The sequence below is a fragment of the Doryrhamphus excisus genome, chromosome 6 (assembly GCF_030265055.1).
Source record: "Doryrhamphus excisus isolate RoL2022-K1 chromosome 6, RoL_Dexc_1.0, whole genome shotgun sequence".
NCBI classification, from domain to species: domain Eukaryota; kingdom Metazoa; phylum Chordata; class Actinopteri; order Syngnathiformes; family Syngnathidae; genus Doryrhamphus; species Doryrhamphus excisus.
This window is the reverse complement of record NC_080471.1, coordinates 3,994,846-4,021,756: the sequence shown is the minus strand read 5'-3', so window position 1 is coordinate 4,021,756 and position 26,911 is coordinate 3,994,846. Positions and strand designations below refer to the sequence as shown.

General features: G+C 43.9%; 1 pseudogene; it reads left to right on the top strand.

The window, feature by feature from the left end:
• Positions 1-7,196, top strand: part of LOC131131409 (uncharacterized) — a 34,985-nt pseudogene extending 27,789 nt beyond the window's left edge.
• Positions 7,197-26,911: the final 19,715 nt, after the last annotated feature.

Here is a 26,911-nt window from a genome sequence, read left to right as displayed (position 1 = left end):
CACTCAGCAAAGTGTCAGACAACCTACAAAAAACAGAGTTATGGGCCCCGAAGGTGTCTTGGTGGTGGAATTGCACCACTGGCAAGTTTCATCAGGGGTGCGGGAGGGGATGCTGAAGGGCCTAGACGACGCTCCACTTAAGCGTGATGACAGACTGGAGGGGTTGTGCCTGAGGGAGCTTTTTCTATAGACTTCACAAAATACTCACAGCTTAACTAAAACTCCTTTAAAAAAAAATCTGGAGGGCAAGAGTCAAGTAGTGTATGTGAAGCTTATCTGTTACCATGATGACAGGCCTCTGATATTTCTGTGTGTCAGAGTGCACCAGTGGACAGTCACAAAAATGCATGGACTCATGCATCAGAACAGCTGAGGGCTCATGATTAATATAAAATACATTAGGTACCGGGCTGCATGGCGGTCGAGTGGTTAGCGCGCAGACCTCACAGCTTGGAGACCTGAGTTCAATCCCACCCTCGGCCATCTCTGTGTGGAGTTTGCATGTTCTCCCCGTGCATACGTGGGTTTTCTCCGGGTACTCCGGTTTCCTCCCACGTTCCGAAAAAAACATGCTAGGTTAATTGGCGACTTCAAATTGTCCATAGGTATGAATGTGAGTGTGAATGGTTGTTTGTCTATATGTGCCCTGTGATTGGCTGGCCACCAGTCCAAGGTGTACCCCGCCTCTCGCCCCAAGACATGAGTCGTAGAAAATGAATGAATGAATGAACATTAGGTACCAGCATGAACGGTAAGCAACAATAAGCATATAAATATAATGAGCCTGTAATGAGGTACGTTCAAACATTTTAAAGCGCAGTCATAATTATTTAAATTTTACTGAGTTTCATCATCATGACCTAAAATTAAGAGTTCTACAGAGTGGAAGGCAACAGCCTGAAGTATCAGAAAATACATGCTACCCATTATCTTCTGAATCACATCAGAGGGTAAATTCTTCACCAGAACGGCGCTCCTTCTTAAACTTCAGCCTCCATATTGAAGAAGGTCAAGATCCTCCAGGATTGGCTCGCACAGACACCAGATATGAACATTATTGAGCATGTTTGGGGTTAGGTGAAGGAGGAAACCAAAGAATCTTGATGAAGTGTGGGAATGGTAAGACTGCTTTCTTTGCCATTCCAGATGATTTTATTATTATTCGAGTCATTGCTTTGACGTACGGTTGCAATCCTCCAAACTCATGGAAGTCATACACGATATGAATTCTTCTCATCATGTAAGTCACCCTGACTGTATGTTCCGATGGATTTGAAGCATGTTTGTGTTTTCAAAGAAAAATATAATTTCTACCGTATCATAACCACAGAATGGCTTGTTTAGCAATCTTGAACGGCTAAGAAGCTTGCTTAGAAGCTAAAAAAAAAAACCCAACCAAACAAAGCTGCACGGTCACAGTAGATACATCCAGCAGGTGGGCATGCACGAGCTGCGCGTGCATGTTGCCTGCTACAGGGGGATCATAAAAGAGGACGGTAGACCTCTAAATGCAAGCACAACATTTTCAGGGCGATGCGCTTTGATGTTGCTTATTAATACTCTCCAAATTCCTGCAGGGTTGAAAATGGAAAACCAGCAAAGGGCTGTAGTGGAATACAACTCTTCTTCCCCTGCTAGGTTTGATATACAGTATCATGTGAATGTTACCTAATTTAATTTTACTATTACACATTCCTGTTCAACACAGGAAGTGAATAAACTCAATTCAATAATTCAATCCTACTCCATGTTAATCATATTTGAAATAACTAAACCATTACCATGACAATTTTCAGCCCATTCCTCCACCATAGAATAGAAGCAGTTTGCCATTTAAGCCAGCAAAGAAGTTGCAGGCCAGGTGTTTTATCTACAGCAATGCAAGAGATAAACACTGGAAAGCGGCCTACTGTCGGCTCTCGCTGCCTGACCCGTCCGTCCGTGGTGATGAATAATAAATGAGCAGGACAGAGGCAGTTTCCTGATGAATGATTAGTGGCTCCGTCGGGTCTGTATTTGCATAGATGAAAATGTCGGGAGGAAAGACGCATTGCTTGTTGCAACAGCGGAGCCTCTTTAATACGTTTGTCTGCTGAGCATGCAACTCTTCTAATGTTATAATCAACGAGCTTGGCCGCTCATAAGAGACCGCACATAAAAGTGAATAATCAGAGATGGCTGTGGGTGGATTGGAGGATGTGTAGTATGTTTCCAATAGGATGCATTTGGTTGTTATGCTAATGAATGCCTTGTGTGCTGTGGCGGAAATTCCAATTTATGTTTGTAGTATTGCAGCATGTCCAGCTTTTTATTTTGTAATAACATTCATTGTGAAGCAACAGTTATTAATGAGGCAAGTTGTGGGACTTGACAAACTTAAATTGAGTTTCTTAAAATTGCAAAGTGCCTTGGCAGGTTGGCGATGTTCGCAATGTAAATGTGAGACATCATACAATACCACACCCACACGCATGTAGCAGCATATAAATAAAATCCATCATGATTTTGACTTTTTGTCATGTTCTCTGTGCATCTTTATTTTTTATATTATTTTTTTAATTGAATACTGACCTATAAATGTAGTTAGAATGTTGTACTCTCATGTTAAATGATGCTAAAGTTTCAGATAATGAGGTTTGTCGATTTGGAAGTGAACCCTGAATGAAGTTTGGGATGGTTCAAAATGCTCGGTTTCAGAGGGCGTTGCCAAACTGTTCCTTTGTGATGTCACAGAGGAGCAGGCGTCCTTATGGGCGTGGCTGCAGGCGCAATACACGCCCTGCCTTCTCCCAAGCTCTGCTGCCCCTGCCGTCTCCCCAAGCTCTGCTTCTCTATTTAGGAGGCAAAGCTCAGGCGGTGATTGGAGCAAGAAAAAAATATTTTCAGCTTTCTATGGTATTTCACACAGTTTTTTCACACTGTTTTTGTGAACATGAACATGAAATATCCACCAAACTGTTGCAGGAGTCAGACACACAGTGTGTCCACGGAGGTTTGTTGTTGTGCCAAGAACATCTGCAGTATCTGCAGTTCGTAAATGCGGAGTTTTCTCGCCCGGCTTCTGAGCTCCATGGCACCAACGGTACTTCCGACAAAGTGTGTCCGACAATGAGTGCTCCTCCTCAGGCAGCCAAAGTTGGAGGAGCACCAGTGCTCCCTACACTTTGAGTTCATACATGGTAAGTCAAGGAGTCTTCAGCCAGTAGCTCATGAGCTGACAGTAGCTCCTAAACACTTTTCAATTAGCTCTCCAAAGACTTTATTCATTTATTATCAACTCCTATACCCACTGTATTAGAAAGTAGGGTTTGTTTGTAGTTAGGAGTGGAGTGAGTGGGCCTGCCGTTTTGGCAGGAAGCACAAATCCAAGGAAATACAGCTGGAATAGGTGCAGATCCTGGAAGATCTAGAAAGTTTTCTGTGTGGGTTATTGTGTGTAGCTACTCTATACAAGTTCACAATTCAATACAAAGGGTTGAAAAATGAACATAATAGGTGCCCTTTAAAAATATTTTTAATGTTATCAACAAACGGGTCGCCTAGGTGAGGGTGTCTGAAGATCAAAGACCCGAAACACCCAGTGACCCTAGGTTCTTCACTGAGGAAGTGTCCAAGCCGCACCCTTGAGGTGTTTCATCAATCTAACCTGACTGGCCTAGCCAGTGACTTCTAGGAAAGACTGGATGACAACCGTGAAAGTATGGTGACAACTGGAGAGCCAGTGGACAGCACGGAGAGACGGCAACCGGGGCAGTGAAGGCTAGCATCCTGAGATGCAGCTCCCGTGAGGGAGCACCCACACTTTGCTACGGAAAGCACTAAAGAAAGATACCCCCAGGGGTGCCCGAGAGGGGGGGAGGATGAGCACCCCAAAAGGACGGATCTCCCGGCAGCAGACATACGCGACGGATTATCGACTACGACAGCAACCTGTTTTTGCGGCAAGGTCTGTAAGAACCTGAGAGGCCTGAGGATCCACCAGGCCAGGATGGGCTGCACAAGGAGGAAGCAAGTTGAGCAACGCACAGAGCCAGCACCCAGTACTGACTCTGGTGAGACGGAGGTGGAGCAGGAACCAGAGTCACCCCACAGTGTCCAGAACCTCCAAGCTCAACATGCTGCACCAAGCAAACCATCTGAACATCGCCGGGTCTTATGGCCATCCGCAAACAAGGAGACAGAGTGGCGCCAGTTTGACGAGGATGTTGATGCTACTCTAGAGTCATCATGCAGAGGGGAAGTAGACCAACGATTGCAGTTAATGAGCACAGTGATCATCAGCATTGGTGCTGAGAGATTTGGTACCAAACAACCAAAGACTCAGAACATCGCCAGACCAAACCGGCGCGAGACTAAGATGTCACAGCTCAGGAAAGAACTGAAGGCCCTAAGACATCAGTACAAGAGTGCAAGTGAGGAGGAAAGACCAGCCCTGGCAGAACTCAGGGACATCTTGAGGCAGAAGCTCATCTCCCTCCGACGAGCTGAGTGGCACAGGAGAAGGGGCAGAGAAAGGGCGCGCAAGCGCACAGCCTTCATAGCTAATCCCTTCGGATTTACCAAGCAGCTGCTGGGGCAAAAACGGAGTGGGACCCTTACTTGCCCAGAAAAAGAGATAAACCAGCACCTCAGTGACACATACAGTGACAACAGGAGAGAGGAGGATCTGCCCCCCTGCAGAGGAATAAGCACACCACCAGAACCCTCCTTCCAGTTCAACATCAAAGAGCCCTCCTTGGTAGAAGCCAGGAACATCGTCCGAGCAGCACGGACAAGCGCAGCCCCAGGCCCAAGTGGAGTGCCGTATAAAGTGTACAAGCACTGCCCAAGACTCCTGGAGAGGTTGTGGAGGCTCATCAAGGTGGTATGGCGGAGAGGGAAGGTCGCCAAGCAGTGGCGACATGCAGAGGGCGTCTGGATACCAAAGGAGGAAAATGCAAGCAACATCACGCAGTTCCGCACCATCTCCCTGCTCAGCGTGGAGGGCAAAATCTTTTTCAAGATTCTCGCCAACCGGCTAACTGAGTACCTCCTGAGGAATTCTTACATAGACACCACGGTGCAGAAGGGAGGAATTCCAGGCATGCCAGGCTGTTTGGAACACACAGGGGTGGTCACCCAGCTGATCCGGGAGGCAAGAGAAAGCAGAGGAAATCTGGCAGTCCTTTGGCTTGACCTCGCCAATGCCTACGGATCCATTCCACAAACTGGTAACAACAGCTTTGACAACACACCATGTTCCAGAGAAGATCACTGAACTCATACAGGACTACTACAGCAGCTTCAGTCTGAGGTTCACCTCTGGGACAACAACATCGGCATGGCACCGCCTTGAGAAGGGCATCATCACTGGTTGCACCATATCAGTGACGCTCTTTGCACTGGCGATGAATATGCTTGTCAAGGCAGCAGAAGTGGAGTGTAGGGGCCCCCTGTCCAAATCCGGCATTCGCCAACCTCCGATCCGAGCCTTCATGGACGATCTGACGGTCACAGCAACATCAGTGACAGGGTGCAGGTGGCTTCTCCGGGGACTGGAAAGGAGCATCACTTGGGCGAGGATGATGTTCAAACCAGCCAAGTCCAGGTCCCTGGTCCTGAGGAAGGGGAAAGTTGAGGATAAACACCGCTTCAACTTGAATGGAGTCCCCATTCCATCAGTGTCGGAGAAGCCTGCAAAGAGCCTGGGGAAGATCTTCGACAGCACTCTGAAAGACAAGGCAGCGGTGCAGTCAGCCAACGCAGAGTTGAAGACCTGGCTATCAGTAGTGGACAAGTCGGGCCTCCCGGGGAAGTTCAAGGCATGGATATACCAGCATGGTATCCTGCCGAGACTCCTGTGGCCACTACTGATCTATGAAGTCCCAGTATCCATTGTGGAGGGCTTCGAACGCAACATCAGCCAGTACCTGCGCAGGTGGCTAGGCTTGCCAAAGAGTCTAAGCAGCATCGCCCTGTATGGGAATACCAACAAGCTGCAACTCCCCTTTACTGGCCTGACCGAGGAGTTCAAAGTCACCAGAGCCAGAGAGGTGCTGCTGTACAGGGACTCAGCCGACACCAGAGTCTCCTCCGCAGGCATCACGGTCAGAACGGGGAGGAAGTGGCGGGCGCAAGAGGCAGTTGACCAGGCTGAAGCAAGACTAAGGCATGGCGTCTTAGTAGGGTCAGTGGCAGTTGGACGAGCTGGTCTTGGTAGCCACACAAGACCACGCTACGACAAGGCCCAGGGACGAGAGAGACGTCAGATGGTGCAGGGAGAGATCCGTGCAGAGGTGGAAGAGGAACGCCGAACCAGGACAGTGGCCATGCGCCAGCAAGGAGCATGGACCAATTGGGACCAGGCATCGGCACGGAAGATCACCTGGTCAGAACTTTGGAAGTCGGAACCAGCCAGACTCAAGTTCCTGATTCAGGCAGTGTACGATGTGCTCCCAAGTCCATCAAACCTTCATTGCTGGGGGCTAGCAGAAACCCCAGCATGCCCACTGTGCTCGACATGGGGTTCCCTGGAGCACATCCTGAGCTGCTGCCCGAAAGCCCTGGGAGAGGGGAGATACACGTGGCGCCATGACCAGGTGCTGAAGGCAGTAGCAGACACCATCTGCACCGGGATTCAGCAGAGCAAGCACCAGCCCCCGGTTAGGCAAAACATCACTTTCGTCAGGGCTGGGGAGAAACACCCGGCAGGACATAAAGTCCCAACCGGACTGCTAGCCACAGCCCGTGACTGGAAGTTGCGAGTGGACCTCGGGAGGCAACTTAAGTTTCCAGAGCACATAGCCAGGACGTCACTGAGGCCAGACCTGGTCTTAACATCGGATGCCACAAAACAAGCGGTGCTGCTGGAACTTACAGTCCCCTGGGAAGACCGGATGGAGGAGGCCCACGAGCGGAAGAAGGCCAAATACCTGGAGCTGGTGGAGTTGTGCAGAGAGAGTGGCTGGAGGGCCCGCTGTGAGCCAGTAGAAGTGGGCTGCAGAGGCTTTCTAGGGCAGTCGTTGCATCGAACACTCAAGCTCCTAGGCATCAGAGGGCTGCAAGAAAGAAGGGCCACCAAAAACATCAGCGAGGCGGCCGAAAAAGCCTCGAGGTGGCTGTGGATCAAGAGGGGAGACACATGGAGTAGCACGCTGCTTGGACACAAACCGGGGCCTGATCACCCCCGGTTGGGTCGCCTAGGTGTGGGTGTCTGAAGATCAAAGACCCGAAACACCCAGTGACCCTAGGTCCTTCACTGAGGAAGTGTCCAAGCCGCACCCTTGAGGTGTTTCATCAATCTAATTCAACAATAATATTGATTTTTACTATCGCATTTCAACAAGTTTTAAAACATTTTTCATTAGTTAATATTCACTATTTTGTTTTTATTTTTAAATGTGTATTTTTTGAAAACCACGTTATTCCTATATTTTTATAGGATATTTTTAATTTATGTTGTCATATTTTATTTATTTATTTATTACATATTAGTATTTTATGAATGTTCAAATTTATTATTTTTTACATACGAATTCTACATATTCTTTACTATTTATTATTATTTATTTTTTTTTTATTCATGTATAATTTTTATAATGGATTATCATTAATAATAGTAGTATTTATGAAACTGTGGATTAAATCTACTTTAACATGTAGTGATTGTGTTTCATTCATAAATGTTTAAACAAAACAAAGCGTTATTGCTGTTTTTGGAGTTTGAAGGCAAAACGAAGAACAAAAAGCACATTTAAAAATTGGAGGGATTACATTGGCTGCAAATGATGATTGACACATTTTCCTTGCATTCTTTTGCGTGCCTTTTAGTTATGGGACTGGCTTGACCAATCAGTAAACTGCCTCCACAGGATTAACACCATACCATTTGCAATCAAATTCTTCTGTACAGATGTGGATGCCATATGGAGCACATAAGGTGATGGACAGGAAGTGTAACTAAACAAATACAGTGGCTATAGGAGAACCCCATCATGCCCAGGATGTTAAGTCATGCTCGTGTCTGCAATGGAGGTTTCATACTCACAGCTTTTTGATCAATATTTGAGTTTTTTTTTTTTTTTAACCTTTCCATTTCTCTAATTGGCTCATCATGCCCGGTACATTGGATTCATAATCTTTTGGAGGCATCTTAAGCTGGCCGGACTTGTTCGTCTTCATGGTGGGATCAGTGAACAGCTCGGCCTATTCCACCAAGGTCTAAGATTACCTCTAATCATCATAATCTACCAGCAGTTTGAAGTGATCTGCATTCAACTCTATCATATGCTGTGCTAACTGAATAGAAAACAGCCCTGCCAAGTTTTTAAATGACATGCATACGACAGAAGTCATCTTTTCTGTGGCGTTGAAAAGCGGCAAAGAGATAAGTGTCTTTTAGTGCTCTCAGGGCCGGTCGAGATTTGGAAGCGGATAGAGGAGAGGAGGACAAGTCTTGAGGAAGACGAAGACAGGAGCCCTTATTACCACAAGGCTACTTAAAACTCCTCCGCTGAGGGCACTTAATAGAATTTCTACATGCTTCCTTTCACTATTCAGCCACTTGTTGGCAAAGCAAGCTGGCGCATCAGCTTGTTTGGCAGCTGACTTCATATAAACTAACATTCAGTGTTCTCACAGTCACAGCACATACACACTGTCCTTAAAGGTACAAGCTAGCGTACTGAATTATCGATACTTCATGCTCGAAAATTGATTTTCAAATCATAAACGTTTGCCTGAAACAATGACAAGAGCAAACAGAGCAATTAGTGAATTGTGAATAAAGTTTTCATTCTTATAGGGGAACTATTCTATTTTCATCCCTTTGCATTGTGCTGTAGACTCCCATTGCTACACATGATCACCCATACAGAAGGCTTTCTAGAGCTTCCAGAATCAGCACCTATTCCAACTGTATTTCCTTGGATTTCCAAAATGGTCTATTTTAATTTACTGGAAGTGCCGCCTCCTACGATCAACAAGTAACACATAAGAATCCATTCATTCATTTTCTACCGCTTTTTCCTCACGAGGGTTGCGGGGGTGCTGGAGCCTATCCCAGCTGTCTTGGGGCGAGAGGCGGGGTACACCCTGGACTGGTCGCCAGCCAATCACAGGGCACATATAGACAAACAACCATTCACACTCCGTCAACAGTTTCACATTCTGTGTCCACTCTCACAATTTGGAGTCGCCAATTAATGTTTTTGGAATGTGGGAGGAAACCGTAGAAAACCCACGCGTGCACGGGAGAACACAGAAACTCCACACAGAGATGGCCAAGGGTGGAATTGAACCCTGGTTTCCTAGCTGTGAGGTCTGCGTGCTAACCACTCAGCGCCGTGCCGCCTCTAAATAAGAATCCAATGCATTAATACTCCCAACTATACTATTTGGAAAGTTGCACATTTCTATGTGGCACAAACATCCATGTAAAAACTCAGTAAGGTGTAAAGTATGAAACTCTATAGCGATATCTATAGCATTATAAACTTAGCTCATTCAGCACCTCTGCCACCTTTGCTGCAGGAACACGACTAGCTATGTTTGACTTCGAGTGATTCTTCCCAAGAGGTGATATTCAATAAGAAGTAGGGAAGTGCTGGATATTTATTGGATATTTATAAAAAGTATCCATTACAGATAAAGCATATTATACCACTACAAGCATGACAGGAGTACATCTCGTCATTATGCGTATTTGTGATGAAAGAAATTCATTATACATTCACTCTTCACACAGTAAAGGCCCCTCCCTAGACCCACTCTGCAGACTTGAGCCACAGACTAAGACGAGCTGAGCGGTGCCTCATTCACATTTATGGTGCAATTGGCAAGTTCAAAACTTTATTAGGTTTTCTCAGCTCGCCTTTATTTTGGTTTGTGTGTAAAGTTACTTGATAATCATCACTGGGTGTTTACATGAATCACTCTAAGTCTCTTCCATAATTCCTCTTCCACCTTTAAGTGGCATCCGATGACAGTTCCACGCTGGAATTGACTGAGGTCCTGAGAGCGGCCCATATGACGTTGTCACCCGATACTGATATGAACCAATATCTAATTTTTATGACATTGCTAATTTTAACAGCAACATCATGCTAGGTTAGCCTCTTTGCTGAAGGAAAACAAAATGATCAAACCTACAGCTCCAAAGTCTTTTAAGATGTGTAGCAAAGCCAGATGATTTCAAAAAACTGTCCTCTGTGAAGCATTCATGGGACGGGCTCATCTAGCTAGGGCAGGGGTGGGCAAACTACGGCCCGGGGGCCACATCCGGCCCGCCAAGTGTTAGAATACGGCCCGCCCGTTCTTTCCAAAGTATTTCATTTAAACTTAATGGGGTGACAGGGCCTTCTCCATTGCTTCCCCCACCCTACTGGAACTTTTTGCCCCATTCGCTGCGTGTTTACCCTGACCTTCCCAGTTTCAAAAAACAACTAAAAACCCACCTCTTTAAATCTGTTTTTAATGTCTAACTTTTTATACTGGCGGCACAGGGTCGTGTGGTTAGCGCGCAGACCTCACAGCTAGGAGACCAGGGTTCAATTCCACCCTCGGCCATCTCTGTGTGGAGTTTGCATGTTCTCCCCGTGCATGCGTGGGTTTTCTCCGGGTACTCCGGTTTCCTCCCACATTCCAAAAACATGCTAGGTTAATTGGCCACTCCAAATTGTCCATAGGTATGAATGTGAGTGTGAATGGTTGTTTGTCTATATGTGCCCTGGGATTGGCTGGCGACCAGTCCAGGGTGTACCCTGCCTCTCGCCCGAAGACAGCTGGGATAGGCTCCAGCACCCCCGCGACCCTCGTGAGGAAAAGCGGTAGAAAATGAATGAATGAATGAACTTTTATACTTGACTGCTGTGCCCCGCTTTTACCCATGTTTTAACTGCGTATAAACGAATGAATGTTGTATTTTAATGTATCTTTTACTCTGTTTACTTGCTTTTATTCAAGTCCATTTTTCTGTAAAGCGTCTTTGAGTATTTTGAAAAGTGCTATACAAATAAAGTGTATTATTATTATTAATAATATGCAACCTGGGATCATGATCATAATTCCAGGTGGACTGTTATGTGTAAAATGTATAGTATGCCCCGCCCCCCGTCAATTTTGTTAAATCAATGCGGCCCGCGAGTCAAAAAGTTTGCCCACCCCTGAGCTAGGGGCAGTACCTGGCCAATAATTAATCTATAAACATTTGGGAACAGGTCAATAAAGGGCCAAAAACTCCCTTTTTGACATTGCTTGTTGGCGGAGGTTTGCCTTTTATGTGTGTGCACTATTGGCTGGTTTTCTATAGCACAGAATATGCTTAGTTCCTTTTACTGTCTCTTGGGGTTAAATCATTTTCACCCGAGCAGGTTTTGTGTTTACTAGACCGAAGGAGCGTATCAATTACACGCCATCATCATCTTGGGGTGTTGCTGTGAAGTCGGTGGTAGAGCGGAGGATTGAGGCCGTGTGTTGCACAGGTCAAGCGGAACATATAGGAAGTGCTGTGCTCATTTGGCTTTCAGTTGCAGGTCATTTCCAAATTGGCTGTGAGTTCACAGCGAGTGAGAAAGCTGCAGGTGGAGATGAAACCTCTTCGGGTGTGTTCACAGTTGTCATGTCTGATTCTGTTAACTCTTCTGCGAGCACGGTTCATTTGGTCACGTGTGATCATCCGATGCATCATCCGGTGCATCACAGAAGAGGGTTGAGATTAACTCTACTGTGGTTCCAACTCAAAATGTGAACTCTACACAGACCAAACATTTAACCAGTGTTAAAATGACAAAAAAACATTACTAATATACAATGCTCTATGTCTGTGTACATTCTATGCCATCCAGACCCAGGTCATGGTAATCTGCAAGAGGTTTTCAAGACATTTCACATTTAATTCCTCAGTTTAAAATTTTTGGTGTGGAGTTCGCCTCTTTTTATGACCCTGGTGGTTGTGGCCTCTTGTGGTGGTCAGTGTGACCCATGAACGACCCTCTCGCGTAAGGCCATTGTTTCCCTAGAACTAGAAGTGTCAAAGTCAAGGCCCGCCACATCATTTGATGTGGACCACAAATGCGTGGGAATAATGTCCGTCAATAATGTTAACTCTTTTCCTTCCTTGTCCTATTTATTCTTTCATTTTGACAAAATTAGACTAAATCTGATATCAGCTGGATATTCCAAGCATTTTTTGTTATCAAAAATAACACCTTGACATACTCACCTCAAAGCATTTCAAAGTAAGTTATTCATCAATTTCTTTCAAATGCATGAAAGAATTGTGGAATAATATCAGCATGCTATATTCATATTTATATTCCCACATATTGACAGTTACAAGTGGCCCTCTGAGGGCAAGCATAGCTGGAGTGTAGACCTCAATGAAAATGAGTTTGACAACCCCTGCCCTAGAACGTGACAATCTTCAGTGGAGAGATGTCAGGATGTGATTGGCTTGGACTGTTTGAGTTGTGCATCTATCCATCCATTTTCAATGCCGCTTATCCTCACTTGGGTTGTGGGTATGCTGCGGGTAAGCCGATCCAGCTTTGGGCGAGAGGCGGTACACCCTGGACTAAGAGAAACAACCTGTCAATTGCGTGCATGTTTTTGGGAATGCGGGAGGTGATTGACTACCTGGTGAAAACCCACAGGGATAACATGCAAACTCTACACAGAGATGCCCGAGAGATTCGAACCCATGTCTTCCCAATCTCCTGACTGTGTTCACTGTATGCACTGAGTTCAGAAATTTGTAAAAATGTTCATGCTACTTTGGTAAGCGATACCCTTGATTGACAGGACCATTTCCCACTGACAAATGGATGTAATACGTACGCTGGTCAATAAACCAATCAGAGAACATGAAGTAACATGACGTAACATGACGTAACATACCATACATACGCTTAACGCCCGCCACGCTTGCAAAACGACATTGAGCCAATCTCCCTGCTACTGTGAAAAACCAAGTGAAGCATTCCAGGACGATTAACAAAACAGCGAAAGGAGAGCAACATGCCAAATGTTTTGCATCAGGATGGATTGTCCCGTGCGGGACAGACTGAACGGTCCAGTATTTTACCACGTACACAACAGTATTGCATGCATTATGCATATGTTCTTTACTGTGCAGCTTTTGGTCCCATAACAAAAATACCAGTGTGAACGCTACGTGAAATATACTTTTTTTTCATGTCTGGTCCAGTCCAGAGTGCCAAGGAACCAGTTTGAACGTTATCTCTGCTGCACACTGTGTGTAGATTTTCTTTTTTGATCATTCTACCTGCCGCTCAGCCGAGCAGCGGCCTTAGGGCATGGCATCGTCAAGGTATCAGCACATAATGTAGGCTTTCCATTTGAATATCAGTCCTCGTTTAGCTGTTTAGCCTTGATTATGCACAAGTGGAATTATTTAAGGCTGTCCTGGATTCCCAAACTGCTGCCTTCCTTACTCTGATTCATCAACTATGTTTTTCCTCCTTGTTGGAGGCTGTCACATGGATGCAGTCAGAAACGCGGGACATCTGGAGAGTAGCTGACGGCCTAAATCATCATCCTGTTGACATGTAAGATGATGTTGGCTGCGGGGCGAATGGCAACGCTCTCGGCTTTTCTGTTTTCCGAGGGCTTTTATAAGATGGGTCAGAACTCACACAACATGAAGCAGACTGGTGAAGACTTTACAGGAAATGCAAAGAAAAGGCAGACTTGTGATGCTTGTTGATGGAAATGCATCATGGTCTGTCTCAGAATTTATTTATCTGCATGCAGATAAACAACACAACTGAGGCTGGTTTTACATATTAAAAATATATTTGGATGTGCTGTAGTTGTGTGGGATAAACAGACTGGCGCACCATCTGTCTGGTAGAAAACTTGGGAATGCGCTCTTTTAAAGATTTAAAATGATTATTATATCACCAATCCCCCGTATTTAATGGGAGTTTTAACTCTATGTAAAAGGTTGTAGACCTTTACAATGCCAGACAGTACATTATAAAGTCCTGATCAAAATTTAAGTCCAGTGTAAGAATTTATATTTTGCACTGTCTCGTGCAAATTCCAACCAGTCAACATTGTGGCGTACATGAAACAAGGCCTTTGACGACACTTTTTTTTTTGCTCATTTTCCAGCCGTTTGTGTGGAGTTGTGGACTCCTATAGAGCAGCTACACACAATAACCAGCATAAAAGGCGTTCTAGTTCTTCCACAATGTGCATATAAGGAAGTCCACCCATATGTGACGTCAAACCGATCTTTTTGAGCCATCCCAAAATGCGCAAACCTCATTACCGTGCGCAGGTGCGTCACTAGGTTCTGAGGACTGGGGGGGGCTTAGCCCAGCCCCCTGGAGATGCACAGGATATGAATGAATGTAGTAGACATTAGGAAATCCAAAAAACAAATAAGGAACAAGAACCGGGATATAACTTTCCCACTTTTGGACAGATTTAGTAGAGATACTCAATTGTTTTAATCATAAATTCATAAATGAATCATAGTGGAATCAGCTAATCTCAGTAACCCACAGTGTGCAAGAGACACATAACTGATGCTGCACCCCAAATGCTGAAGAGAGTGCAGGACACACTTGAAACTACAACCAGGAACATGATATTAGCTACTGGCTAGCTAATTAGCATATGCTTAGCATATTATTTTATGGCAGCAAAACAACAGAGGTAAAAGACGTGACCCGAGATCGGCTATACGTCTTTTTTTCATTTAATTTATTTATATTTTTTTCTTTTTTGTAAAATGGGAAATGCTTGGTTCATGGTTCAACCTGCTGTTAACTGTGGACTGGAGCTAACTTATTGCTACCAGCAGTGATGAATACTTACTTTTTTGAGAAACCTTCGTATATCCATTCTTCTCCTACTGTTGCTCTAGTGAACAGTTGGCTGTCAAGGTAGGTACACACGTTGCAACGCGCTGCAGGGAAAACATGGACTGGATCCTCAGTGATGTGGGCGTACTCTACATGGCCAAGTGGAATAGAGTTGGTAATGGTGCATTGAAGGGGCTCTCTACCTTACACCATGAAATAAAGGGAAATTTAAGTCAAGTTAAGTTAAGTCCTTCTTGCTGTTATGCGGTTATGTTTTTTTTCCATTCAAATTCACATGCCGAGTGCTTATAATTGCACTTCTGCCATCTTGCGGGCATTATTATAGCTTCAAACTGCTATAAAAGTGACATCTGTTTGTGCGAAGTTGCACCATCACCTCTTTTTTGCCTCTCACTCAAAAAACCGTAAAAGATAAAAAAAATAATAAAAAAATTAAGTATTTGTGATCGAATTTTCTGCATTATAAAAATGTATAAATACGTCTTTGGTATTGAAGGAGTTAAGGGAAACAGATTTATGATTATTAATTAATGACAGGCAATGTGAATATTTTTTTAACTCATATTATTGGCCTATTATATAACATTTGTCTGAGATTTTTTTTGTTAAAAAAAACAAAAATCAATAAAAAATATCACATTATTTAGGGGGATTTAAAATCATGCCACTGACCGTGCGGCCTCTCACAGATGCCGTCTTATGGTAATCTCCTTACGATCTAACCGTGTATAATGCAAATGCTTGCAATTTTTAACCGACTTTAAAATTTTCAGCAGGAGTATATAAAATGTATATAAATGTGTATCAGTGTATAGAAAACATACATTGGAACCTCCAGGGTTCGGGTCGATAATTGGTTTCCTATTTCAAAACAATTCTTAAAACCGTTGATACAGGGGTTACAAGGGTACTCATGTGTATGGAACAATATGTAACATAGCAGTACAATTACGGTTGCCAGCTTGACGCCGCCCGGTGATCGTGTCATTCCTCCTGTTATTTTTTCCTCATAGTATTACAACAAATTTCTATTTTTTTTTGTTAGATTAAAACTTAAAATTTGGGTTTTATTCTTAATTAACTTAATTACTGTTTACATTTTTGCCGTTGTTGGTTTTTTTTTTTTTTAATTATATTTTTATAATGCCCTGTGGGCCAATGAAAAAAAGAGCTTCAGGTTGTGAATGTCCCCCGGGCCGCACTTGCACACCTCGGGTTTAGACAATGATTATGTGGATTATGTGCACATCACACTTCAACTTCACCTCCCTATTTGATGATTTGAAGATAGAAGGACCGCACACACAGAGAGAAACAAGTGAATCAATAAATATGAGATTAAGAGAAGAGGTAAGGTTGAGCAGACGAGGATGTCTCTTCATGCATTATTTACTCCACTACATTTACTCACTTGAATGAGGAAAGGCTTGCTCTTCTCATTTTCTCCTGACATACATGTCTGAGGAGTGAAGAGCAGAAACACCGTCTAGCTTTTCTTTCTGTCTTAAAGAAAACTTTACAGTCGACCTTGTTTAAGCATATGTTTGTTTTCATGCTGGGATTTTAATTGCCTTTTATTTAAACTCAGAACACAAGCGTTCTGCAAATAGGCTTTATTAGTCCTTGGAGAAGGCACCCACCCCCCAAAATAACGCATATGCCTGTGTCATTCAAAACCCATAAGAGCCACGTTTTTCATTTTCTAAATGTTCCTGCTGCACCTATCACTGAATCATGCAGTACGAACTCATACACCTTTTACAAAAAACAGTGGACCGCCAAGTATTCATTCATTCATTCTATCCTCACTAGGGTCACGGGCGTGCTGGAGCCTATCCCAGCTGTCTTTGGGCGAGAGGCGGGGTACACCCTGGACTGGTGGCCAGCCAATCACAGGGCACATAGAGACAAACAACCATTCACACTCACATTCATACCTATGGACAATTTGGAGTGGCCAATTAACCTAGCATGTTTTTGGAATGTGGGACTCATCCACGTTCTGCCACTTCCTTCTTGCTGTTATGCTGTTATGTTTTTTTCCATTCAAATTCACAAGCCAAGTGCTTATAATTGCACTTCTGCCACCTTGTGGGCATTACTATGGCTTCAAACTGCTATAAAAGTGACATCCCTTTGTTGCGAAGTTGCACCATCACTTCTTTTTAGCCTCTCACTCAAAAAAAAAAAAAAAGTATTTGTGATCGAATTTTCTGCATTATAAAAATGTATAAATACGTCTTTGGTATTGAAGGAGTTCATTCATTCATTCATTTTCTACCGCTTTTTTCCTCACGAGGGTCGCGGGGGTGCTGGAGCCTATCCCAGCTGTCTTCGGGCGTAAGGTGGGGTACACCCTGGACTGGTCGCCAGCCAATCACAGGGCACATATAGACAAACAACCATTCACACTCACATTCATACCTATGGACAATTTGGAGTGACCAATTAACCTAGCATGTTTTTGGAATGTGGGAGGAAACCGGAGTACCCGGAGAAAACCCACGCATGCACGGGGAGAACATGCAAACTCCACACAGAGATGCCCGAGGGTGGGATTGAACCCTGGTCTCCTAGCTGTGAGGTCTGCGCGCTAACCCTATTGGAGTTAATAAAGGTTTTATGATGCCTTGACCCTGGAACAGATTATTTGTATTATTTTTGGTGCTCGACATAAAGAAATGTGTTTTTATGTTAAGGGACTCACCTCCCAAATACTCACAGTGATATCCCTCACAGTGTATTACTATATACTACTCTATTTTACTACTAACTCATTCAATCCCATCCTTTTTTGCAAAATCTCAGTACCTGCAATTGATGATTTTGGACAGATTTTCCAAAGGACATAGAATATTGTGTTGTAGGGCAATAAAAACATGATACCTACCGAAAGAAAGTTTGGCCTGTCGTCTTTCGTCAGAAAAAATCAGTTAGTTTCTACCTTTTTCCGTACTTTAGTAATCAGCAGTAGAACAGTAACTTTCAGCAAAATATCAGTTTGCAACAAAAATGGAGAAAAACAGCTTTTTGGGAAGAGATACATTTCAAGCATAACTTTCACTTTGACACACATTTAGCCCTAAACAGTATATTTAGCCAAAATAGCTTGAAAAAACACAAATACGTCTCTGGTAGCGAATGAGTCAACAAGAGTTAACTTATTTGTACACTTTGAAAGCAATTCAAAATGTTTCTAAATGTGAAAAAAAAAACAGGAGAATGACGGTGTTTGACCTAAGAGGTTCAAATGTATTCCCAGTTCATCCATCATAACTATTACTCATCCTCTCCACAAAAATGTAACATTTTGCAGCGCACATGTCTGCAGCAGTACAATCCCTGCAGGCCGTTAAAGCGCTGTGGTGCCTTTACGATGCACAAACAAACAGTGTGTGCGTGCTGGAGTCTGATGGAAAACGCTAACCAGCGACTTATCTCACTCGGACCAGTGCCTGGGGAGATTGACTGTATTTCAAAGTCTTCTAAAAGGTGCTTCCAGCAGCGTATATAGTGCTTTATGTACAACATCATCTCACTGCTTCCTGCGCCGGCATCGCTGGGATTCGCCCACGCACACAAGACGACACTCGCTCTCGTTGAGAGTTGCCTTCACGTTCGTTACCGTTGCTTTCGCAGACACATGGAGCAATTACCATGTGCGGGCGCCACTCCCAGGGTCAACAATGTGGAGCGGCATAGCAAAGATGGTGGGTGTCACACTAGAGAACTAGAGATGGCTGCCGTCCAAATAAGTCTTATTTGGAGCCTATCTGCAGCCTATTCGAGAGCGGATCATCAGTGCAGCTTCCAGTCTAATGTGGACTAATGATAAGTGCTAGATGCTGTACGTTTATATCATTATAAGCAGCATTCCACTCCTAATGTGATTTTCCTTAAGCTGCAGGTGTCTATGCATTTGCAAGGGTCTCACAGGTCCATACAGCTAACCCACCACAAGGAGTAAGGAAGGAGCCTTGATTACCCCCAATTTTACCCTGACGTCAGACCTTCAATATTAGTCATGTCAAATATCATCTAAGTTGTCAATAGTTATTCAGTGAGACATGAGACACACTTGATTAATAAATATGAAATATTTTTAGCCTCCCGTATCACACATTATCAGTCACAGATATCTCGTATCAGGGCGTCATTACACAATTTGGTGCAGCGTGAGCGAGTGGATGGATGCCTGTGAATGTCACCTGTGTCGTCATTTGCAGCGAGCTTGCATCGCTTAATAATTCAGCTCCCAATGTGGAGGCTTGCATCGAGGTGAGCTAACGCAGGCTTCTTGTTTAAACATTCATGCTCTCGGCTGTGCCTTCGCTCCCCCTGGAGGCCGTTTGACCACCAAAGCAATAACTCAAAAAGAAAAGGCTTCTCGCAGACATTAATATCAATTTGACATCTCTTGTGGCGGCCCAGTACAGACCACCGTGCCTCCTATTTTCTGTGTATTTATGTGTGTTTACCGGATCATCGCATTATATGTCAGCTGAATGTGTCCACATTTCCGTTTTTCCTCGATTGTAAAAGTGCTATGTGAAGTGGGATTCAAATACAGGAGGATTAGCTTTACTTGTTCCATATGAATTCATCACATCTAATAAAGACATCTTTTGTCTATATGTCCAGGTTTTCCACACTATAGAAGTGGTATGAGAAACGGGATCCCTGTGCCCATCCTCCCCCAAAGAATGCAATGAACACCACATATCTTAGGTATAAATCGTTAAGATTTGTCTTATCTGATGTGAGTTAATTACATTAAATAAGATTACTCATATGTTTTGAGAATATAAGGCTACGTTTCCCCCTACTGTGTAAGCGGTTTGAGAAGCGGGATCCATGTGCCAAAGGAGCTCTCCGTAAATAATACTAACCTCTGATCAAATCAAATCCAAGGGTCCAAGGCCATGAATACAATTAACTAAAGGCTAAAGTGTAAAAATAAGTCTTCACTTGTGACATAAACCTTTCTACGGAGGTAGCAGCTCTAATATCAGGAGGTAGGCAATTCCACAGTGTTGGAGCCCCATTAGAAAAGGCCCCCATACTTCTTTCTGGTTCTCTGGATGGTCAAAAGGCCGGTGTGTTGTGAGCTAAGGTTTCCGAACAGAGCAATTAGGTCAACCAAATAGGAAGGTACCGGCCCATGTAATTGTAGGCATATGCAGGCATGTAACAGAACCTTAAAGTCACATCTCAAATGATGCAATGCAAGTTGGCTAGTACAGTTTTACATTAAATTTATTTTTTGTTGAAATGTGCTACTTTCCTAGTTGCATACCCAGATTACATAAAATGTATAAAATTATAAAATTATAAAATTATAAAATTATAAAATTATAAAATTATAAAATTATAAAATTATAAAATTATAAAATTATAAGATTATAAAATTATAAAATTATTTAAAAATTTAAAAATTATCATTACAAATTGTTCATCAAACAGTCAGGGGTTTGACGCCACCTTTTAATCTGAATGATTTCATCTTAACAAGACATTTTCTAAAATTGCATGTGTCCAATTTTGTGGGAACAGGCTTCAGACGACTGGATTAAAAATCTTCAATTTTATTCTATCATCCATTCCTGAAAGGCTACTGTTCACCATGTTGTGTCTACAAGCCCTAAATGTACACATTTTTAATTCAAACTAACACTAAGTATGACATAATTCAGGCCTCTTAACTTTTTTTTTTTATTAAGAGCCGTTTGTTTTCATGGTAAGAAGACACTTGACTTGAGACACATAAGAGTAGACCCTCATGTCAGTGTATCGTCAACTGTGGCCTGCACAGTCGCGTGCATACTTCTACACAGTAGAAACTTGAAACGGCTCCTGAGTTATTTCTCTTTTTTTTGTACTATCAAAGTGAACATCCTGTGTTGTGTCTGTGCAGCTGACGCCTCATTATGGCGAGATCACTTGCAGCAAGACTGTTGCCTGTACAAGAGACAGCAGAGCGGACAATATTCTTGTTTATGGAGCTCCAAACATAAAAATTGACATTCCCAACTTTGTGCTTTAAGTAGTAGACAGGATATGGCAACATCAGCATATGTGTGTTCACTTAAATCTCCTCAAAGCCAAGTCAGTTTGCTTGTTACTTACTGGGGAAAGCTGAATATACAATATATACACAGACAAACACAATACAACAAATATAGTGTATATGCATTGGTTTTCATAATGAGAAATCAAAGTGAAAGTTACTTCTTATTTCTCAGCTCTTAATACACAAATGCAGTGGAGCCCCCAAAGAATTACAATTTGGAGGTCAAGCAGAATCAAGCAGAGAAGTCAAAACAAATCTTAAAGTTTAAATGTGACATGAGAACATCAAAGTGGGATGGAAATGTTTTACTGGGTCCTCAACCTTCTGCTTACTCTGCAACAATGGATGCAAATGGAGAAGGTTGTTGGCGAGCCATAAAAGAACAGACTGAGGAGGCAGAGAAGAACAGGTTCTGACTGTGGCTAAAAAGGAGGCAGAGGAGTTGTGGGACGAATAAGGAACAAAAAAGTCAAGTTTTAGAACCCCCCCAAAATTACACTGGCTCTGAGCTGGAGGATCCGATTTGTGATCCTCGGCCCAAATGAAGGTTGTTACTAGTGCAGAGTGCAGTCCAATAACCATCTGATAGCATCTGCAAAAGTGTCTTGAGAAGAAAAAATGTCGTCAAAGGTCTAATCTCCCCTCGACACCACAAATTCCTACGTTACTGGCAAAGAGACTCCACATGGCACAGTGGAGGGGGTGCCATCATGCTCCAGGGTGCTTTTTCTTTCCTTGGAACAATGGAGCTTCCGGTTGTGCAAGGTTGTCAAACGGCAGCTGGCCATGTGGAGATGATGCAAGGGCCATCCCTCATGACTGAAGGCCCTCATTTGGGTGGTAATGACTGGCAACGCAGCAGTTCACAATGCTCGCCTTACAAAGGACTTCTTTCAGAAGAATATCACTCTTTTGGACCATACTGATCTAAATCCAATTTAGAACGTTTAGGGAAGGATGACAAGGCAATTTTATAAAACTGGATGCCAGACGCCAGTTCCGAACAGTGGATGACCTCTCTGAAGCCATCTTCACCACCTGGAGCAACATTCCCACAAGCCCAACACTGGCATCAATCAGTTATTGAGGTGATAAACAACAATGATGCAGTTACCGAAAAGTCTACATGGGTCCCCCCTCCATGAGCTTACCACTCATGGAAGGGGCCAAAGGGGTCTGGTGCAGAGTGAGCTGGGTGGCAGCCAGAGGGGGGGAACCTTTGCGGTCTGATTCTCGGCTACAGAAGGTAGATCTTGGTATGTGGAATGTCACCTCTCTGGTAGGGAATGAGCCTGAGCTGGTGCGCGAGGTTGAGAAGTTCCAGCCAGATAGTTGGACTCACCTCAACGCACAGAAAGGGCTGGGGAACCAGTCCTCTCAAGAGGGGCTGGACTTTATTCCACTCCGGCGTTGCCACCACGGACAGTGGTTGTTTGTACTTATCCACCTAACAGCATTTGAGAATACCCACCTTTTTTGGAGTCCCTTTGGGGTGTACTGGAGAGTGCTCCCTCGGGGGATTGCCTTGTTCTCCTGGGAGTCTTCAACACTCATGTTGGCAGCGACAGTGAGACCAGGAAAGGCATGATTGGGAGGAACCCCCCCCGATCTGAAACCAAGCGGCGTCTTGTTGTTGGACTTCTGCGCTCATCACGGATTGCCAATGACAAGCACCATGTTCAAGCATAAGGGTGTCCACATGTGCACTTGGCACCGGTTTGATGATTGGCTTTGTGGTGGTGTCATCGGAATGTGCAGCCATATGTAATGGACTCTCGGGTGAAGTGAGTGGCGGAGCTGTCAACCAATCACCACCTGGTGGTGAGTTGGCTCCATTGGTAGGGAGGATGCCGGTCAGACTTGGCAGGCCCAAACGTATTGTGGGGGTCTGCTTGGAACGGCTGGCAGAGTCCCCTGTCAGATGGAGTTTCAACGCCCACCTTCGGTAGAGCTACCATGTTCCGAGGTAGTTGGCGGGCATTGAGTCCGAATGGGCCATGTTCCATGCCTCCATTGTCGAGGCGGCTGATCGGCGCTGTGGCCATAAGATGGTCAGTGCCTGATGTGGCGGTAATCCCAGAACCTGTTGATGGACGACAGTGGTGAGGGATGTCGTCAAGCTGAAAAAGGAGTCCAATGGTGTGCTTCTGACCTCAACTCAAGATGTTGTAGATCGCTGGAAGGAATACTTTGTAGACCTCCTCAATCCCATCGCCACGTCTTCCAATGAGGAAGCAGTGCCTGGGGACTCCACAGTCGGCTCTTCTATCTCAGGGACTGAGGTTGCTGAGGTTGTCAAAAAGCATCTCATTGGCAAAGCCCCAGGCGTGGATGAGATCCATCCGGAGTTCCTCAAGGCCCTAAATGCTGTGGGCGTGTCTTGGTTGACACGGCACTGCAGCATCGGGTGGACATTGGGGACAGTGCCTCTGGACCGGGTGTTTTTTTAAGAAAAAAAATGTTGTTGCCAGTAAGGCCAACATAAGGTACAGTTGCACAGTAGCACAAAAGCGGCATCAAGCATTCTGCATTTATGGCTGACATAAGCTTGCTAAAATATTACACACCTCTAAATACGTTGCCTAATGCACCTTGCAATGTTAAACTTTTTTCATAACGTACATGGTGCATTTGTACATTTCACAAGACAGCGTGCACGATCCAACATCAGTCATTGACATCGTTTTTTTTTTTCTGCTTGCTTCGGCTGGTTTGCCTGGTGATATAAAGTCAGTTGGAAAACTGCTTGTAGTACTGAACAAGCCTGACAGATTATTTCCCTGTTTGCATGAATCACCAACTTCACACGGCTTATTATTAATTACTAAAGAATGTAGTCTCAATGACCACTTACACACATACACAGTACACATATAGCTGAATAATAAACAATACATACAGCAACCTCTGATCAATCTAAGTCAAAACAGACTTTAAATAATGGCCCAATTTAGCCACACCCATTGTCTGTTAACCCATACCCCCGCCCACTCTGAGTACGGCTACAAATGATTTCGATGGGTGAACAGATACAGATAGCGGTGTACTCGCTCATCCCTAATGAAAAGCAAGTTAAGTATGGTGCAGTGTGACAGTGACTATCCAGTATGTGCTGTACTTTATGTTCTCCTCTCCAATTCACCAGCCTCACATCCATCAGCCGCTAATGAGGAAGCACCACCATACTGGTAACAGCATGTGGAAATGTCGACCACTTGAGCGGCGCTCCCAACTCTTCTGAGCCAATCTTCCGTTGAGCGAACGAGGTAATCCTTTATTTATTAATAAAAAATCCAAATTGAACAAATGAGACTCTCCGCTAGCTGCTGTGTGCTATTACGCCCAAACTTGGTACTCGGTTCCGCACAAATTGAAGCTGTGTCTCCATATTCCCATACAGGGTATTTTATGGTAGGTTTAGCATGGGGAAATCTCAAAGGCTCATTAGGTGTCTTCTGACTTTTCCTCAGCGGCTAAAGAATATCTGCATTTCTTTCTGTAAAGTAAGACAAGCGGCATCATGAAAGTAGGTCTTTACAAAACTTTGAAAAGAAACCAAAGAGGGGGAGTCTAATGCGGATACGTTAGTGGTCTTGAGGCCTGGAGCATTTTTTTGCACCATCTCCAGTTAGAGCACTCGGCTGCATCATTAGCAAGCTTCCTGGAAAGCGAGAGCAGATATGTAATTCAAATGCATGTGCGGTGACAACGTGACGACAGCAGTGAGTGACAGCAGGTAGGGATGCGCTCCAATTAGAGCCGGAATGAAGAAAACATGGGCCGGAGGTGTCCATATCTGTCTGACTGAATGCGCATAAACACCGAAAGGCTCCTCCATGCAGAATAATGCAGTCGGCTTTGGAGGCCTTCTCACACCTCAGCCTTGAACGTAGACAACCATGCAGGATGACACCACGTGCAGATGAACGAGTGCAGCACGCTTCGTGAGATGGGTTTGTTATTGTGATGCACAAAGTATGTCACACATTTATCACCTGTTGCTAGGCGATTCTAGCAGCATGCAGTGTTATTGTGGCAAATCTTCACAGGCTCACTGAAGACACTTAACCTGGCAGAGAGCACTCGTACTCGATACTTTATTTCAGACCGACACTAACAAAGCGACACTTCATGGTGTGTCGGTAGTCTGACACGTTACTGTTTCAACTTGAAACATTTACAATATGGCCATGAAAAAAAAATTTAATAAAAAAATAAAATATGGCCATGAGGAAAAACGTAATTCAAAACATTGGTACGTATGCATGATGCAAAAAAACCCCAAAACAATTACATTTTTATTGAATACATCTAGGGCGGCACGGCGACCGAGTGGTTGGCGCGCAGGCATCACAGCTAGGAGACCAGGGTTCAATTCCACCCTCGGCCATCTCTGTGTGGAGTTTGCATGTTCTCCCCGTGCATGCGTGGGTTTTCTCCGGGTACTCCGGTTTCCTCCCACATTCCAAAAACATGCTAGGTTAATTGGCCACTCCAAATTGTCCATAGGTATGAATGTGAGTGTGAATGGTTGTTTGTCTATATGTGCCCTGTGATTGGCTGGCCACCAGTCCAGGGTGTACCCCGCCTCTCGCCCCAAGACAGCTGGGATAGGCTCCAGCACCCCCGCGGCCCTCGTGAGGAAAAGCGGTAGAAAATGAATGAATGAATGAATGAATAAATCTATCTATATGTGACAGTTTAACAAAAATACCACTTTTTAGTACTCACAAGGTGAGAAAGAATGTTGATCCATAGTATTATTATATATTATATAGTACCATTTATCCTGAATACTACATACATATGTTACGGTCTTCAAACAAGCTTTTGTTGGAAGTCCCCAGAGCAAGGACCAAACTCTACGGTGATCAGGCCTTTTGGATCACTGGGCCCAGACTATGGAAGAAGCTGCCCCCTGAAATGCACAGCATCACTGACTTTGGACTTTTTAAATCTAGGTTCAAACCTATTTATTCAGACTGGCTTTTAACACACAGTAATGCATTTCTAATTGTATTGTATTGTTATTATATTAAATTGAAAAAGTTTTAATATTGATTTTAATGGAAATCACTTTGGTCACCTTGTGTGTTGTAAAGGGCTCTAAAAATAAAAGTTGATTGAGTCGATAGCTTGATCGATTGCTATATACTAACTATAGCAATTGCTATAGCAATTACTTTTAATGACTATTCCGCTATATGTGTGCTGTGTATGAGTGTAAGTCATCTATAAGACTTAGTATTTAATTATTTCTTTAATGATTTGTGTGAAGTCGGTGATTCATGCAAACATGCAATGAAAAAGAATGAATGTCTTTAGGAATTGTAAACAAACGTGCATTGCTAGCAAGTAAACAGCGTAGGAGTGCTTGGGGGAGGGCAGAGAGTTTATAAATATGAAGTCCGCCCCTCTGTGACATCACAAAGGAACGGTTTTACCACACCTTTTCAAACCGAGCATTTTGAGCCAACACAAACTTCTTTCAGGGCTTACTTCCAAATGTGAAAACCTGATTATCTGAAACTTTGGTATTGTTTACCACGATAATACAACATTGCAACAACATTTAAAGGTGAGAAAAGTGGAAAAAAACATAATAGGTCCCATTGAAATACTACTACTACTACGACTACTACTTACTATGAATGACTAATTCCAATAGTGTAATTCACGGTTGCAGAGTTGGTTATACCTGCAACTCTGAAAACCCCACCTAGGGTCTTAAATGGCAAGGGTATGACTTCTTGCAGACCACCTGTCCATCCTCACCTTCCTATGTCTTTACACTAATCCCCCTGAGTTAGCAGCAAAATCGCCACTCTCCTGTTTTGCCTGGATAATGTTGGCCTTCATGGTGGAGATAAAGGGAGTATGAGTTCGGCGAGGAATCCTCCTGTAGATTACTGCACCTTGCGTCAGTAACCGTCGAAGGAACAGATATAGAAGACATAGAATGATGATTCTCGGAATCAGGAAGAGAAGTGCGGTGGCAGCAGGGGATCAA